This window comes from Lathamus discolor, chromosome 1 (assembly GCF_037157495.1).
Source record: "Lathamus discolor isolate bLatDis1 chromosome 1, bLatDis1.hap1, whole genome shotgun sequence".
Taxonomy (NCBI): domain Eukaryota; kingdom Metazoa; phylum Chordata; class Aves; order Psittaciformes; family Psittacidae; genus Lathamus; species Lathamus discolor.
Window position 1 is genome coordinate 107,208,297 of NC_088884.1, and position 19,065 is coordinate 107,227,361.

Genomic DNA, 19,065 nt, shown 5'->3' on the forward strand with positions numbered 1-19,065 from the left:
CTGAGTGTACTGGGAAAGCATGAGGAGAATAACAAAGGGCTGAGATACCATTTTCTGCTAAAACGCACACAGGTGTTCTTTTCAGTGTGCATGTGGTTCATATTTATCATGAGCAGAGAAACTGAAGCCACATTGTGGCACTGGCTTCCAGTGATGCAAACACCATTACAGGTAGCAAATTAAGTGCTAACACTTTAAATTATCTCCCCTTTTGTTTGCAGCCGGAAGACACAAGTCAGTTGGCAGAAGAGCTAAGTGACTCTGCAGTGATAAACACCAGAAACTAAAGAGAGGCAAAAGGTATGGCTAAAACCTCTTGCTTCCATGATAAAGTAAAGCTGGGATTTCTCCTAGGCTGGGGAAAATGAATTCAGTTAGTTACTGGCTACTTGCTAAACAGCCACTGGCACTATAGGTGAGACATCAAAGTAACTCCAGCTTCAGGGCTGCAGGGTTTGCTGCCTTGCTATTAAACCTTAGCAGATGAGATAAATCCTCCCAAATTGGAGCTTGATTAAAAAAATAGAACTTCAAAGCCTTTTAAGCATCTAAATAGAAGCTGCCACCATGACCTGGAAATTTGATTTAGTAACAGGAGGAAAAGTATATGAAAAAGTGACACAAACCTAAAGCTTACAAGAGCCAGTCCAATGTTAAAGGGGTTTCATCTGTATCACCACAAAATTGTGTCAAGGTGTTCAGGCCATTCCTGGTAAGGTCCTTGTGGTCCCTTGGAAACCTTTCCCATGCTTCTGGGATGGTATGAGTAGCAGCTGTCTGTTGTTTGCTTTGCCATCCTGCAACAGTCCAGATCTGGCTCACAACAAATACTGTGTTGGAAGAAGGCTAGCACGGCAATCAGCATGTGTTTGCTTTTTCTTAGCTGTGCATTAAGGAAGTCATGGGGGCAGAAACAGGGATATACTACAATGGAGCCTCAAAAAACAAAATCCAAACTCAAGCTGGGAGAAGGCTGGCCAGAGGTGGTTGTGTAGATCTAGTATATGCTGCTCTTATTGGAAAGAAAAGCTGTCTTTAGAGTGTTCTGGAGTGGGGGCAATGTTGTTGGTGCACTAGCTGATTAAATGAAACATTGCCTTTCTGCAGGAAAATGGGGCCTTTGAGAAGTTCCTGTGTGAGCTGCTGTAGTTTATTAGGCTATATTTAAGCAGAGCCTAGAAGTACAGTTTGCTGGCTTGTCTTGCTGTTGAAACTATCCTTTCTGATGACGTTTGGGCATCTTGGACCAGTTCCTCCATGCCCTTCTCCTAGCAGTGGGAAGCTGATTACACCATAAAGTATCTCTGCCATCCTCCTTGCAGTCTAAGGAAAATGCAAAAATCTCCTTTGAGGCTTGCATCCCCCTGCTTCATGGGCACACATAAATTAGTGGGATTTTAGACTCCTAAATCCCAGAGAGTTTGAAACCTTGCATCCCTGTGCAAAAGATTGACTTGGTTATTTGAAGAGAGTCAGACTGCCAACCTCCTGCAATCCCTGCAGAAGAGGTGAAATAGCTTCAATATTCCTTGCTTTATTCATCTGCCATGCTGAGCTAGACAGGGCTGAGCACAGGGCTTGCAAGGCAGGATCCAGGCTGTGCTAGTGTATCCTGCTCCAGCTGCAGCTTTATGGATAAAGCTGTTTATTTCCATATCCTGGGCTCCCTCCTATCTCTTCACCTCTTGCTGCCAGGCATCATTCTTTTCATAGAGCTAACACAACCACACTGTAATTGTACCCAGTCTGGTTTATTAAAACAAACAAATCAAGATTAAACCATTTATCTGATCTCTGCTGCCATAGCCATGCACTGATTGGGGAATGATGACTTGAGACTGGCAAAAGTAAATGAGCAAGGGGACAAAACGCATGTGGGGGTAATCAAATGCTGGCCAGGCCTTGATATGAGCAGAGCCTCCCTTCATTCTGAGCTGCTGAAGGGGTTTCAGACTGGGAGCTATTGTGGATTCACATCCTCCAGCAAGTTATCACAAGGAAGACAAATGAGGAACATAAACCATAAGTATGTTGTGGGTTAAAATGCTCTCATCTCACAGAGAAGCACATATAAAGCATGCACACCTGGAACCTGTGAGAGTTGTGGAGTCTCTGTTTATGGGTATGTGGCACACCAGGTTACTGTGCTGGCTGCTGAGTTGTTACAGTTGGTTGAGCTTCTAGCTTTGGTGTGATTCATGGTGTTAATGCTACAATTACTTTGCAGAGAATCCTATTGTCCTTTCATCTTTGTTTCAGTACTGTGAAGTAAACGAAGAGGATCTCCTCCCTCGACCTGCTGGCTAAATTCCTTTTGATGTAGCCCAGCATACAGTTGGCTTTCTGGTCTGCCACTACACACTGAAGGATCATATTAAGCTTTTCATCAACTGCCATTCCCAAGTCTTTCTCCACAGGGCTGCTCTCAGTCCATTCTCCAACCAGCCTGTATTTGTGCTTGGGACTGCCCCGACCCAAGTGTAGGACCTTACACTTGACCTTGTTGAACTTCATGAAGTTTGTGCTGTCCCATTTCTTGAGCATGTCAAGGTCCCTCTGGATGGCATCCCTTCCTTCCAAGTATGTCAGCCACACCACACAGCTTGGTGTCATCGTCAGACTTGCTGAGGGTGCACTCAATCTCACTGTTCATGTAGCCAAAAAAGATGTTGAACAAGATCGGACTCCACACTGACCCCTGGGGGAAACCACTTGTTATTGATCTCCACTTGGACATCAAACAATTGACCAAAACTCTTGAGTGCATCTATCTAGCCAATTCCTTATTCACAGAGCGGTCCATGTGTCAAATCCGTGCCTCTCTAGTTTAGAGACAAGGATGTCATGAAAGACAGTATCAAATGCTTTGCACAAGTCCAGGTAGATGACATCAGTTGTTTTTCCCTTATCCACCTACATCCCATTGTGGGAGGCCATTAAATTTCTCAGGCATGGTTTGCCCTTAGTGAATCTGTGTTGGTTGTCACCAATCTCCTCCTTATTGTCCATGTGCCTTAGTACAGTTTTCAGGAGGATCTGCTCCATGATCTTGTCAGGCACAGAGGTGAGACTGACTGGCCAGTAGATGTCTTCCTTTTCCCCCTTTTTTTTTAATTTTAGAATTGGGGGTTATACTTCCCCCTTTCCATCAGCAGGAGCTTCACTGAATTGCCACAACTTCTGAAATATGATGGATAATGCTTTAGCACCTACACCCACCAGTTCCCTTGGGACCCACAGATACATCTTGTCATGTCCCATGGACTTGTGCACATTCAGGTTCCTTAGATGATCTTGAACCTGATCTCCTACAGCAGGTGGCTCTTCATTCCCCTAGTCCCTGCCTTTGTCTTCTGTGACTTGGGCAGTGTGGTTGTAGCCTTGGCCAGTGAAGACTGAGGCAAAAAAGTTATTGAGCACCTAAGCCTCTTCCATGTTCCGCATGACCAGGTCTCCCATTTCCTTCTGGAGGGGGCCCATGCTTTCATTTGCCTTCTTTTTATTCCCAATGTACTTACAGAAGTTTTCATTGTTGATCTTACTATCCTTGCCCAGATTGAGTTCTGTCAGGGCTTTAGCTTTCCTAACCTGATTCCCTGCAATCTTGCTTTATATCTGTTAAGTATTATTTTGTTTCCAGTTTGTATTAATTTTTGTAAATTGGTCCCTGCAGTAAAAGCCTGTATAAAGGTTCTGTGCCACATCTTCTAAGCCTGCCTTAATGTCCCTGCATTTATCTTTTGAAGCTAATAATTAAAAGGAACAAAGTACGGTCTGTGGATTTCTGTCATGATGCCAGTTGAGTCCATTTTCTCTCTTGTTGGTAAGTATATAATCTGACTTGCATCCACAAAAGACTGTTTGGTGGGGGGAGGAGAGACAGTGGTGTCACTGTTTTTATTTCGTGTCTGGCCTGATGACAATAGTAAGGAGAATGGCAAAGCAGTTGTATCCCAGTTATCCAGCTACAAAGCAGGCAGGCTGAGTCCTTGATGTAGTGTCAATTTCATGTGTTGTGTAGGCAATTAACATTGATGTTCAAATAATTAATGATGAAAAAACATCAAAGAGTATGGATGCTTCAGTTCAGATGAACACCAGAAGCTCAGGTTGTTATCCAGGCTTGTCTAGGAGTTGTCTGAGTATATCTTATAACTGGTGTTTTGCTGCTGCAAACCATAAAAAGGCTGGGGCTTCCACTCCAAGTTTCATGTATTCAGAACTCTAAAAAGATCTAGGAGATGTTTTTATGGAGGATAAGCACGACTCTTCCATTTAATATGAGATGTTTTGTAACTGTCTCATTAAAAAACTTGTGATTGTTCAGTCTGAGATGTACTGCATGTGTTTATTTACAAGAGGTTATCTGTTACATGTTCTGAATTTTTAAGGGTAATGGTTGAATTCTTTTTAGGGTGATCTCTAGAGCAGGCTAAAATACATGGGAGGAGGTTGGCAGTGATGCCACAAGTTGAACTTGCAGTCCAAGACAGCCTCTCAATTCCCCTATTTCATACACTGAGGACATAATTAACCTATATATTTTCTAGAATTACGGCTATTGATCCTGCCTCAACAGTAACTGCTTTTTTTTTTTTTTTTTTTTTTATTTTTGTGATTTAGAGAAACACCTGCAACTAAAATGTCCAGAGAAAACAAGCATATATATGGAGTGGTCATATTTAAGTGATATATGTCAGTGGTCAGCACTGGAACTAGATGCCTTGACTGTCACTTTTCTACCTCCAGCTGCAGGACTTAGAGAACCTCTGGCCTTTGTTAAGTTCCATCTGCCACAGGCTCACTTAGCTTGCAGGACTTGCATGTTGAAGGACTTGGGTACTTTGAAAACTGGAGAACAAAATATTGTGTATCTATCTGCTTATATTTAACCTGACAAGGTGTTTGGTTTCTTCAGATTGGAGACACTTAAAAAAGCTAAGTGGGATGTCTGATATACTTCTCCAGCACTGTTCCTTTCTTTGCATCTTGCTTCATTGGACTAGCTCTGATTACATATCCAGCAGTATTTTAGGTCCTGCCCTACAATCATAAACATCTATTCTTCTTACAGAGGAGTGCCAGTCACTGTATTAATAACTGTCAACTGCAAGAAGGGGTGAAAACCAGAACTGAGCAGCAGGTGAGTCATTTAAAGGGAAGCATGTCACTGTGTGTGGCACAGAAATGCTGCTGGTGGGCCACAATGCAGATTTTCTTCCTTCATGTCTGTTCTCAGAATATAACTAGGTGCATGCTACCACATGTATGCTTGAAAAATGTTCTTACTGACAAGAATAGTTGGGTTTTAAAATTAAAAAAATATGAACCAAAGAGAATGAAAGTAGTCAATATTTTATTATCTGGAGAGAACTTTGATGTAGAAGTTGCATACAACCCAAATCATCTATTAAATTCATCTCATCTGTGGCCTGCTTGATTTCAAAAGCCTTTGAGTAGACTTTTACAAAGAAAGTTTTAAAAGTTCTTACGTTATAGGTAGCACTTAAAAAATCATGACTTATTTTTTAATGACTGCACATACCCCTTACCTCTTCCAAAGGTAGCAAACCAAACATCTGGCTTTTAGGTTCAGTGATGCTTGGATCATGATCAAAGGGAAAGGTTGCCAATTAACCCCCCATGATCTCTCTACCATGTGTGTTTGATGCCATCTTTTTTCCATTTGATTTATTTCATCTGAGCTTGATATGAAATCCCTTACCAAATTCAGATTAGCCATGGCTTTCCCATTGCTCTGACAGCACATCAAAGCTCCAGAGGACCCAGAAGATTGAATTATCTACTGTCTGAGTCTTCATTGAGCTGCTCAGAGAGATGTATCTGTGTAAGGAATAAAGGGAATAGATGATATCTCTGCTCTGAAACTTTCGTAAAAGTTAAATGGATGTGAGGTAAGACTAAGATAAACTTAAAACAATAAGTACTGTGCAGAAAGTGAGTTACATAAAATAAAGTTGTATACTTTATAGAAAATTGTTAGAAAATAAGTAGCAACAAAAATGTAGAATAACTTTGAATAATTTCAGTATATATTTCAGCAAAATGGGAAATGTTATGTTACTAAAGGTAATAGACTTGCTATTTGTATTAAAATAAAAACTCAGAAAAGCAAGGAGGATCTACAAGGTACTGTAAAAACTATACACATTTTCCATTGCTATTATGATCATCACTTACCCTTAAAGCAAAGGGGCAAACATTTTCTTAAATCTGTATCAGGGAGCTAAGCAACTGCCAAAAGCAAGCAGCAGTGTGGAAATCGTGCAGCTGATGCTTGAGAGGAACAGTTTACATAGAACAAAGGAATGAGAATTTAGCCGTTCAGGACCCAAAGTTAAAAGACTTGTCTGTGTACAAGACTGGCATGACCTCACCAGCCCTACAGAGGAACTGTACCATAATGGTGTTCCTTCTGCTAACTTCATCGCCAAAGATATTAGGAGGCTACATAGACTGCTCACCGGGTGAGGAGCACAGATCGGTGATAATTGAACCTGATTTGGTCTAATACCCTCATTACACTTGTGACAATAGCTAGTGGGCTGGGCAGGATTTTGCTGTTGCTATCTGGGATAACACCCGACTTGTCCTCTGTGATGATGTACCTCCAATACCTGCATAATTTATTCTATTTTGTGTGATAGGGGGTCATTTTGTACAAAATTTTGGGTCTAGTCATTGAAATTAGGATTATACCCCAAAGGTTCACCAGAAGTCGTGGAAGACTGGTACCAATTTTTGGACCTGTGCTGCATATGGCTATTGATGCTTTTTCAGTTTCTCTTTCAAATACATCTGCCACCTCCTGGTGAGCCAATGCATATTTTTTCCATTCAGGAGATCTCAGGGAGTTATTTCTTAGGGAGAACTGGAGTGCAGTCTCAACATGAGAAAAAAAGAAAAAAAGGAGGGAGCTGTGGTTTGCTGGAAGGATGAGCCAAGTTGCAGGGTAGGGCAATGTTTTGGGATGTTGTGTAGGAGCTGTATAGAATGGGAAGAATTATCTGTAACAGCACTGCAGATTTATTGACTGTTCCTTAGGCAATTGAACAAAACAGTAAAGCATAATACAGTGGCATTTGAAAAGGATGACTTACAAAGGGAAAACAGGACTCATGTCTGAAAACAGAAGGTTAGAAGAAAATAATATAAATGCAGAGTCAAATGTGGATACTCTCACAGGCTCTGGAGAAAGATCCTCTACTATAAGAAGTATTACATGTGTTAAGTAATAATTATGTTGCTTAAGGAGGTGACAGAGATCTGAGTTTGGGCCCATATTTCTTTTTTCGTGCCTTGTATATGTGTTGTGCTGTGTGATCAGATATGAAGACTATTGTGAAGAGGGAGATCAGTTTGCTATGTATGGTGGATGGGACAAGAAGTACTAGTTTTATATTGCGACAGGAGGAATTCTGGTTAGGCACAAAGAAAATATTTCTAACAGTTGGCTTGTACTGCCTGAACTTGAGCGATCCGCAGAGTTCTTGCTTCACTCAGGTATACTTAAGTGCATGTGTAAATCTAAGTATGTAAATTGCCCCATTTGTTTTCACTGTGTAACAAATCTAAGAATGCTTCTGACCTCCAGCCTTTGAAGTCTGGACATTTACTGACATAGATGTTGACAAATTTAGGCTTATGAATGTGGGTGGAAAGGAAAATGCTGAGTTGGAAAGGTAATGCTTTTCAGCAGCTGATTTGCATTATGGGCCAGCAACAGCCAATATTTGGTCAGTACTTAAATAGGAGAAAAAAACCCACAAACAAAAGCAAACATATGCACCCCACAACTCTCAAACCACACTTATGATGCTCATCAACATGCAAAATACAGTCTGCTGTGGGAATGTGTAGAGAAGATGCACAAGGATTTTTGAACTTCTATCTCTGGTACTTGGAGTTTAGTTTTCTCCTAATATGTTTATTCCATGCCAACAAAACTGTTCCAGTTCATTTCCTTAAAAAAGATATAAAGAAAAAAACAACCTTTTTATCTGTATCCTGAGATTGTATTCAGCTGTACAGCTGTTTTTAAAGTTTTGTTGTAGAATACTAACTCTTACCTACATCACCATTTTCCTCTCTAAAAACTTCCTTCATTTCCCTTAATCTATTTATATTAGCTCTTGGACTACATGAATTAATATTTCTCTCAAAACTTCCTGTTAACTTTAAGTGTCTCCAGAAAGAGTTTATCTTTGGACAAACCAACTTCCATAGGCAGATCACTAAGTTTTGTTACACAAAGGCACCAGAAGTCTTGTGCTATTTAATGTTGAAATGGGCTTTTGGGACACTTTGTTAACCATTTGGGGTCAGAATCATTTGTCCTTTACAGTGGAGTGCTAACATGATTAATCTGAAAGCCAGAGGAGGGTTAGTATCATCCACTGAGCCCCCTTTTGAAACATAGGGCAGAAAAATTCATCCTGCTACTCATATCTGTGATCCTGGTGTCCTTCCTTTACTTAAAACATAATTTCCATGAACAACAATAGTCTTGATTATATGAATTTAAAAGGAGGGAAGTCACAGTGTTTTCTTACATGTCTCTTGCTCATTGGTTCTTGCCAGGAAAAAATCTTCTTCTTTACTCTCAGTTGACCTTTTCCAGCTTTGATTTCTATCATGAGTACTCTTACTGCAAAAACAAGTCACTTGGAGCAAGTGAACAGCAACCCTGAAATGGTAACAGAGGTATGAACCCTGGCTAGTCACCTGCAGCACTTCTAAGTATACATCTTACCCAACTTTCACATAATCTCGGAAGCACAGGAACCCACAGGAAGGCTTTCAGGAGCAGAAGTTATGAGTGGCTTAAGCTGCACTTCGTTATTCCCTTTGCTATTTTCACCTCTGGAATTGAACAGGTAGAAAGGAGAGCATCTGGAGAAAATGGGATGGGAATCTGGGGGTAGGCAGAGGCACAGCAATGGGACTGAGCACTTAAAAAGCATGGAAATTGTCCCATGTAGCTAGACACTTTTCCCACTGTGAACCTCCAAAGACAGTGTTAAAGTTGGTTACAGAAATACAGTCACTCAGAGCTCAGCTTTCAAAATTAGGTTCTTAATTCAGCAATTAAACACCTGCACACTGATTAGTTATTCAGAAAGCCTATTTGCACTTGCCTCTTCCAGTGGATGTTAAGTGCCAGTTTAAGGTCTAAGTGCAGATGTAGGGGCATGAACAGAGTGTTTCAAAGTTGGAAACCAGGCTCTTTACAACAGGTTCATCTGCCTAAGACTCTTCTGCACTGCACAGAAAAATCAGCTGAGCATAAATGAAGAGAAGGCAAGGAATAAGGAGCATGAACCATTGATAGCTAATGTTATGAAACTGTCAGATGATGACTTGCTGCTTGACAAGGAAAATACTATTCTGTTGGACAGGGCAGCAGGCTCTTTAGCTCCATATTTATGGTATTTTATTGCTTTGCTTCCTTTTGGTTTCTGAACTGTTTTTTTGGTGCCTTCACCTGCAGAGTGTGCATGTCATTTAACAGAATATGGCACCTACTGAACCCAAAGAGAATGGCTACTCTTAGACACCCTTCTCCCATGGGGTAGACACAGTGTGTTAAGAGGTGCCAATGTACTTTAACTACCAAAAGAGGAGTGAGCAAAAAGCCTGAATGCCATAGTCTGAAGGAACAGAGAAAAAGCATGTTAGAAAAGACAGGCTGCAAAATGAGACACTGAAGGCAGCAGGGCAAACACAGCTCCTGTCATCAGGTTTCTCCCTGATTTGGGAACAGATGGCCTTTCGTTTTCTAGCTTCAAAATCCCCTAGGAGATGTAATCATGTATTTTCTTTAAATTCAGACTGACACACTGATAGTGTGAGCTACATATATCACAGAACCGAGGTATGGATTTTTGCCTTATTCAATGTAAACACAACAGAAAGGCAGCCTTGTCAGCCTCATGCTAATATCTGCTGGAACATTTCTTATGTGAAAGAAAGAAATCAGTTTTAGGTTGTGGAAGGCAGAGGGGGACAGGCTGGATTTCTGCACACTGACTGAGAAAAACCAGTAATATTGACAGTAAGGCTGAGGGAAGGGATGAAATGCCATAAACATATTTGTGTGGGACCTCTTAGAGGAGGAAAAAGAAATACCAACAAACAAAAGAATGCAACCTGCTGTAAAGAGCCCCACAAAAAAGAGTAAGAGGTGATAATTCCTCTCCACAGAAAATTTAGCTCTCAAAATGAAAGCCCCTTCTCAACCAGATCAAAGTTCCTCATCAGGATGAACAAAAGGCTGGAGATTTTTCCTGAAAATCCAAATTTGCTATAGTTCTGAATGGGAGAGAAAGAGCATTGGCAGAACACTGTCAAAAGTAACAAAACCTTAGCCTCTTTCTCCTCATGGGTGTGAGAAGGATGGGGAGAGCTAATGTGCTTCCCACTATCAAAGGGAGCAACTTTACTTCCCAGATAACAGGGCATTGCAGGCTGAAGAGGCATTTTTTGGAAGCTGCCTAGATTACCCCTAGCCTCAGCAGAGTTAGTTCAGCAGTGGTGTGCTAGGAAGACTGCAGCATCCCAAAGAAAATACTATTTGACCACTGTGTGTGGCTGCCGATCCAGCAGCATGGAGCCTTGCCACCCATTCTGAGGATTGTAAAGGTGAATACAGGTGTCCTGTACAGTCAAGATTTAGAGATTTAAAGCTGGTATTCATCAGTCTGTCATCAGCATTTATCAAAGCAACACCTAAAATGGAGAACCAGCCCATGCCAGAGCTAGCAGACCTTTGTTTTTGTTTAGCAATCCTTTTCTCTTGCAGTTGGGAGAAAATTAAACAGGAGCACTTCTTTACCTCTTCTTTGGTGCTTGTTTGCTTACTCTTCCATATTCTCTTGTCTCTTCCTTGCCTCTGCTCTAAGTCTTGGCACTAGCTGCTTGGAAGAAGAATATGAGAGAGACACTGACAACAAGCACCCAAAGATAATGAGGACCAAAACGCTGTTCTCGGCAAATATATGGAGAGCAACCACAGCCAGTTATGTTGGTAGAAAGAGGTCTATGATTATTATCAGTATCTTAGCAATGCCAAAAACAGCATTGACAGCAATAGAGCACCAACATGCCTGACACTGCTATGTATCTGTTGAGGGGGCACCCACTATATTCAGAGAGTTTGTGTTTAAAGCAGAAAAGACTGGGAGAGGAGATAGATTGACTTAAGAGGAATCATTGTAGGGCTAGAGCATTTGTTCCTGTTTTAACTCCAGTCTCTGTTTTCCAAATCACATAAATTAAAAAAATGCCAGAAAAAGCATCACCTCCTTGCCCTGTATCATACTGGTGCTGCTGAGCCTTGAGTAGATGCCTTTTTATTTGGGGTTGTTGATGCAACTAAAATTATTTAGCTGCTGCGAATTAAGAAAAAAAGGAAAACCCAAAGCCCAAAACCAAAACACCCCACTTGGTTCTTAGACTGAGACTGCTTCGTAAATCCCAGCACAGCTAAATAACATCTGGCTTTCTATAAATACAGTGAGCCAGTCAGTAACAGTGGGACTATTCACTATTTACAGAGCTGCATTTGAAAAGAAGTAAAATGCAAAGTATTCATTGAAGTCTGCAGAGCATCTGCCTGTAATAGATATTTGATAAACCCAGCCTTACATTCATTTCATCATCATATTCTAGTATTTAGATATCTTGTGTATGACTAGGTGTCTTATTTTCCAGTCACGGACATGTTACAGATGCAGGCAACACTGGAGTTTCTGACATGCACAGAAATGTCTTATGTGCAGAACAACCACCTTGGACCCCTGCTTTTATTTAGATATCTGCAGATGGTCAATCAGGCCCAATCAGCCTTTTATCCAGGTAAAGCCCTTTGCTGGATCAGGACAAATAAACACAAGCCATGCATTACATCAGGGATTTCTTAGAAACATCTCTTAGTTGTCATCACACTGCAAATCCCAGCCTCTTACTTCTGCACGCAGAAAATCAAAACAAGTTTTGCATGCAAAAGAATTTCCATTCACTGAGGCAGAGCATCTCTATAATCCATAGGACCTGTGACAGTTAATCCACTGACGTTGCAGTCCCTCCAAGAGTGGGCTGCTCAGCCAGATCATTGCAAATAAGTGTTTTAAACTAGGATTTTTGCTCATGCTGGAAGTAACAAAACCTGCTTTCTACTGCCTTTTTCTTTTCATGCTGATGCTTAATAAAGCTCATTAGACATTTCCTCAGGGGCTAAGGAGAGAGAGAGGAATTTTTCGTTCCCTGCAACCTAACTCAGTCACACACTCATAGGATCTAAGTGCTTGTTGAGAGATCCATCTGTTGTGTTTAGATAAAAATTACCAGAGGTTGAAAAGTGGCCTTTGGGTGGAAAGGTAAGGGTACTCACAGCAAGAGCCTATAACTACCCCTTCCAGGGAAAGATCAGACTGGAAGGGGTTGTTTGCGGCCATTGATAGAAGTGCCTGACACCAAGGCACTGCTCCTGTGTAGTGAATCAGCACTGGTTTCTCTCTCAGCAGGACTGCTACATTAACGATATTTCCCAGCGGGATGCTCTGCCGGAAGTAGCACAAGAGGGTCAGTGCAATTTCTTTGTGCTGTGAGGAGCACTAGAGAGCTGGCAAGGCTCCTAGATGCTGTCACAAAGGTATATTCACCCTTGTCAAAATGGGCAGGCCCCAGCATGTTTTGCAATTATGCTTGAAAAATGGCATATAAGGCACTTGAAAAAGCTGGTTTTAATTGTTTCCTCTTCATTGTGAATAGTCACAGGGGTGGATCCTTACATCTGTTTCAGATGGTTTTGGTTGTTCTCCAGTCTGACCAGGTATGCTGTATCATCTGTAGCAGAAGTGAAGGCAGGTGCCTCCCAGGATGAGGAAGCCTTTCTGAAGGAGCATGAATTGCTTTGCAAGGCATCAGGGATGGGCATGAGCTCTTCTGTATCAAACTACTAAAGCAAAGGAGGAATCTGAGTCTGGTTTTGGGGTTTCTTTTGTATACTGCCATCTATGTCTTTTGATCCTCTTCTATACAACAACAATAAATAATTTTAATTAGTAATTTTTGGAGTCTGTTAAATATCTTTCAGGACTGCACTGTCTCAGTGCCACAGTTTTCAGTATCACAATGATAGTGCAAGGCAGAAAGATGCTTCATTTCTAGTGGAAGCCGCTGGTGATGTGTTTTCTGATGGTATGGACTGACCACATGGGGGTCCTGGGAAGAGTAAAATCATGAAGTATGTCTTCCAGATGGTATTGTGTCAGCATTGCCAGTCTACCCACACACACACATCCACCCAGTACACACCACCTCAAAACTTTTCAGGCATTCAAGAAAAAGATGCAGAACTAAAACCAAACACAAATTCTAAAGGAAAAAAAATATACGAATTATGCCCACCCACAAAATCTGCACGGCAGATCCCCTGGGTGCAGTATGTTCATGCAGTGGGAGCTGTGTAGATTATGCCATTTGAACTGCTGCTTTTGCTACTTTTCCTTAATCAGCACCTCTCTTCTGTATTGTAACTTGATGGAAACATCACAGGAGATGGTAAGAAACATCATACTGATTTTAGTGATCTGTAGATTAGGTCAGCACCCTCCAAAGTGCATACAAGTTGGATGTCCCACCTCAGATAAGTCTGGAGGGTTTTACTGCCACTGTGGATACATGGCAGGAAGATCCTGCAGGTTGATTTTTTCCTGGGACTCTTTAGTGCAGTGGTATAAAAGGAGTACATTCTCCTGCTTCAATTCTGTCTAGCAAGAAAAAAGTGGAACAACTCTGAGCGGTGTTCATCAGAGACTGAGCAACTTCTTTCTTTAGCCTGTACTTGCCCTTGGTTATATCATCAACCATGAACCTGATGAGAGCTATGGTGGAAAATGTACCCATAAACCAAGCTTTGTACAGGCTGCACTCTCCTCTCACAAGCAGGCAGATGTGGCTCATGCTGAATGCTTTGAAACTCAGTTCAGTAGCAGCAAGTGCTATAAAATATGCACTACATAAATAATGTCAGTGAATCGAGGAACGCTGTCAGAAATCTCTGTAACTTTTGATGTTTAAATCAGTAATGGTAGAAGTTATTGTGCTTTTATGCATTTGGGAGGATGTTTTGACTTTATTTAAATATATTTATTAATTTAATTTGCAACCAGCATGCTCTATTACGGGAAGTTTATATCATCTTTAAAATAAAACATGCTAAAGAAAATATATTTTAAATTAAACAGGAAATTGGTGTACAGCGATAAAACCCAGTAACAGCTATATGTAACCAACCTGGGATAAAACTGACTAAATGCTGGGCATCTTCCTGAGCTTAATAAATCCCTTTAAAATGGGGAAGTGCAAAAATATTTCTGGTATAGTAACATATTGCAGGAAATACTCTTCAGTCTAAATTTAAAACATGGTCTAGAAGGAAGGCTTTTATTCTACTGCTGGCATACGGTCTGGAATAACTTTAAAGTGTATTTTATCTGTTATTTCTATGATACAAGCTTTTAATTAGTTGTAATCAGTGTAAGTGAGGGGAAGTGTAGCAGAGCACCACCATATAAAATGAGAGTCACATCCCTGACCTATGCCAGCCTTAGGCAGAAGATGACAGTGGCTGGTAGATATAGGTCTTGTGATATGAAATAACAAATTAAGTTATTAGTAATTATTGTTACTAATAAAATACACTTTGATTAGCTTTGCTCTGTAAATATAGCCTTACCATGTTGAGGGGCTTTTCCAGCCAGAAAAAAAACCCAGGCTGAACATGCCATTGGGTGTCACCCAAGAAGAAGGAAAGCATTTCTGCCCAGGCAATAAGTTCCCGTATTAAATCCTGACTCCATTGCTTCATTCCACATATAAGCACTTGCTGCAATGCAAAGCTAGTACTAAACAGGTGGGACTGCACTATGTTACTGGTGTGTGAGCCCAAACTGCCACAGAAAAGATCCCATTTAGGTTTAAGAGTCCTTGGACTTGGACAAAACAGTAAGAGCCATCTTGCCTGATATTAGCTATTCAATAATACTTTAGTCCCTAGTCATTTAGTCTCCCTCTTTAATGCAAAGGGCAAGGCACCCCTACAGAGAAATGGGTATATATCTGAAGGTGTGTTGTATATCAATAGAGGCACAATTTGGACTCCAAAACACATGTCTTGGTTTGTGTGGTAATATGTGGGGTGTAACTTGCCCATTCTGATCACTCTTCTCTTGTTTGCTGACTTGTTTTTTCACCTACAGCAGGAATCAGAGGTGATCCATCCATAGCAGTTATCATACAATGGGCAGACTCCTTTTGGAGCAGGTACTGAAAGAAAATGCTTCAAGCAGCATAATAAAGTATACCTATTTTATTTCTACAGAGCCATGTCTCATCAAAACCCTCAGATCCTCCTTCAGAAAACCAAGATGCTATGAGATATACACTAGCCTAAACCGCAAGCTTCTATATTTCTGTGAGTATATATTCAAAACAGATTTTGGAGGAAAAAGAGCCATCATCCCGATGGAAGTTCTTAACTAGGCAAAGAAAAAATATAGGGCCTGCATTATGTACTGCACAAACAAAAGATGGAGGGCAAAAATCAAACTGGATGTGAAGGTACCTGCTCAGTGTCATAGAGCAAGGCACAGCAGAGCAGCAGGGAAAATTCACTGGGGGCGGAGGGGAGGAGAAGAAACTTTAAGGGAACTCAATGGCTAAATATACCACCCACACTTTTTATTTCTTTATTTTTTTTTAAGCATAAAGCTACCTGGGGTAGCATTAGGCATTTTTCCAATAATGTTGTTATAAATAGTGCTCTGCAGTGCAGCCTTAACGTAGAATCATAGAATCATAGAATCATAGAATAGTTAGGGTTGGAAAGGACCTCAAGATCAGCTAGTTCCAACCCCCTGCCATGGGCAGGGACACCTCACACTAAACCATCCCACACAAGGCTTCATCCAACATGGCCTTGAACACCACCAGGGATGGAGCACTCACAACCTCCCTGGGCAACCCATTCCAGTGCCTCAGTACCCTAACAGGAAAAAACTTCCTGCTTATATCCAGTCTAATCTTCCCCTGTTTAAGTTTGAACCCGTTACCCCTTGTCCTGTCACTACAGTCCCTGATGAGGAGTCCCTCCCCAGCATCCCTATAGGTCCCCTTCAGATACTGGAAGGCTGCTATTAGGTCTCCACGCAGCCTTCTCTTCTCCAGGCTGAACAGCCCCAACTTCCTCAGCCTGTCTTCATACAGGAGGTGCTCCAGCCCCCTGATCATCCTTGTGGCCCTCCTCTGGACTTGTTCCAGCAGTTCCATGTCCTTTTTATGTTGAGGACACCAGAACTGCACACAATACTCCAGGTGAGGTCTCACAAGAGCAGAGTAGAGGGGCAGGATCACCTCCTTCGACCTGCCCATATTCATTTTCTCATCGACCAGCACCCCCAGGTCCTTCTCTGCTCTGAATCTCTTCTTTGCCCAATCTGTAGCTGTGCCTGGGATTGCTCCGACCCAGGTGTAGGACCTTGCACTTGTCGTGGTTGAACTTCACAAGGCTGGCATCAGCCCACCTTACAAGTGTGTCAAGGTCCCTCTGGATGGCATCCCTTCCTTCCAGCGTATCAACCAGACCACACAGCTTGGTGTCATCGGCAAACTTGCTGAGGGCGCACTCAATCCCACTGTCCATGTCAGCGATGAAGATGTTAAACAAGACCGGTCCCAACACCCATCCCTGAGGGACACCACTCGTTACCGGTCTCCAGCCAGACATCGAGCCATTGACCACAACTCTTTGTGTGCGGCCATCCAGCCAGTTCTTTATCCACCGAGTGGTCCATCCATCAAATTGATATCTCTCCAATTTAGAGAGAAGGATGTCGTGTGGGACAGTATCAAACGCTTTGCACAAGTCCAGGTAGATGACATCAACTGCTTTACCCTTGTCCATCAATTCTGTAGCCCTATCATAGAAGGCCACCAAATTGGTCAGGCAGGATTTCCCCTTAGTGAAGCCATGCTGGCTGTCACCAAGCACCTTGTTGTTTTTCATGTGCCTTAGTACGCCTTCCAGGAGAATGTACTCCAAGATTTTGCCAGGCACAGAGGTGAGACTGACTGGTCTGTAATTCCCCGGGTCTTCCATTTTCCCCTTCCTGAAAATGGGGGTTATATTTCCCTTTTTCCAGTCATCGGGAACTTCACCTGACTGCCATGATTTTTCAAATACGATGGCCAGTGGCTTAGCAACTTCATTCGCCAGCTCCTTCAGGACCCGCGGATGGATTCCATCAGGTCCCACGGACTTGTGCGCGTTCAGATTTTTAAGATGGTCTCGAACCAGATCCTCTCCTACAGTGGGCCCAAGGTCTTCATTCTCACAGTCCCTGCGTCTGCCTTCTAAGACCTGGGTGGTGCAGTCAGAGCCTTTGCCAGTGAAGACCAAGGCAAAGAAGTCATTCAGAACCTCAGCCTTCTCCAAATCCTGCGTAGCCAGTTCTCCCGAAAGCTTCCTCAGGGGGCCTGTGTTGTCCCTAGTGTGTTTTTTGTTTGCTACGTACCTGTAGAATCCCTTCCTATTATCCTTAACATCCCTGGCTAGGTTTAATTCTAACTGGGCCTTAGCCTTCCTAACCTGGTCCCTAGCTTCCCGGACAACATCCCTGTACTCTACCCAGGCCGCCTGTCCTTGCTTCCATTTTTTATAAGCCTCTTTTTTCCTTTGAATTTTCCTCAGCAGCTCCTTATCCATCCAAGGAGGTCTCCTGGCCCTTTTGCCGCACTTCCTTCTAGTTGGGATGCAGCACTCCTGAGCTTGTAGCAGGCGATCCTTGAATATCAACCAACAGTCTTGGGCCCCCCTGCCCTCCAGGGCTATATCCCATGGAACCTTACTAAGCAGGCTCCTGAAGAGGCCAAAGTCTGCTCTTTTGAAGTCCAGGGCAGTGAGCTTGCTACATGTTCTTCTCACTGTCCTGGGGATCTCAAATTCGACCATCTCGTGATCGCTGCATCCAAGGCTGCCCTGGAGTACCACATTCTCAACAAGCCCTTCCCTTCTGGTGAGCACAAGGTCAAGCATACAGTCAACATGCGACTGTGTCTGCCTGCAGGCTGCAAAGTGTGTCTCCATTTATTGCCTCACTTTCTTACCTTGGTTCATCACCTTAATTTGCCACTGTTACAAGCTGACAGCTTCCAATTACAGTCACATTTGCAATGCCAATAGAAAACATCAGGGCCCAGTTTTCAAAGGTCTGGTCTATTCTTTCCTGAGCAAGGGCTGTTCTTGCAGTCCACTCACGAGCTTGTTTCTAAGACTGTGATCTTTTCAACAAATGTGGTTTGAACTATTTAATGCTGTATTGTAGTGTAGCCTGTATGGAATCAATGTATCTCTTATTAGAAATGTTGCATACAGTTACTGGAGATCCCAGCTCCTGGAGGTTGCTATTTCAAATGTTTTATGCATTTATACAAATAAAATTACCTTTAAAACTGGATCAAAGTTTTCTGTAACGTTTTAATCCAAAATAAATCAGTCAGAGATTTTTCAGGTGTAAGCTACTGAATTGCTCATTCTAAAATGGCTCAGTGAGCGCCACACTAGTATGGAGACATGGAGAGTTCCAGGTTTGTGGTGAAGATTGGAGAAGAGCATATGGGAGCTACTGTTGTTGAGGAGGGCAAGTACAAAGCTTCTCAAAGAGATGAGCTGCCCTTCAAGAACCTGCCCTTCCTATGCTGTCCAGACACTGCAGGGCTTGAGACCAGGAGGCCAGATATTCCAGGTCCCAGTTCCCAAACTCAGTCTTTCTGCCCCTTCAACCAGCTTCTAAATACAAATTAGCAACAGAAGAAAGAGATGTCTTTGATAGAGAGCAGTTTCCTAATGGGACATGTCATTGCAAGGAAAATAGCAAAGCGTCTTGGTGATGCTCTGGAGAACAAAACTGCCCCTGAGGAGAGCATTTGTGGGACATCCAAGGGGGTTTGTATGGTTCAAACTGGTTCTGATCTCAGAGCTGA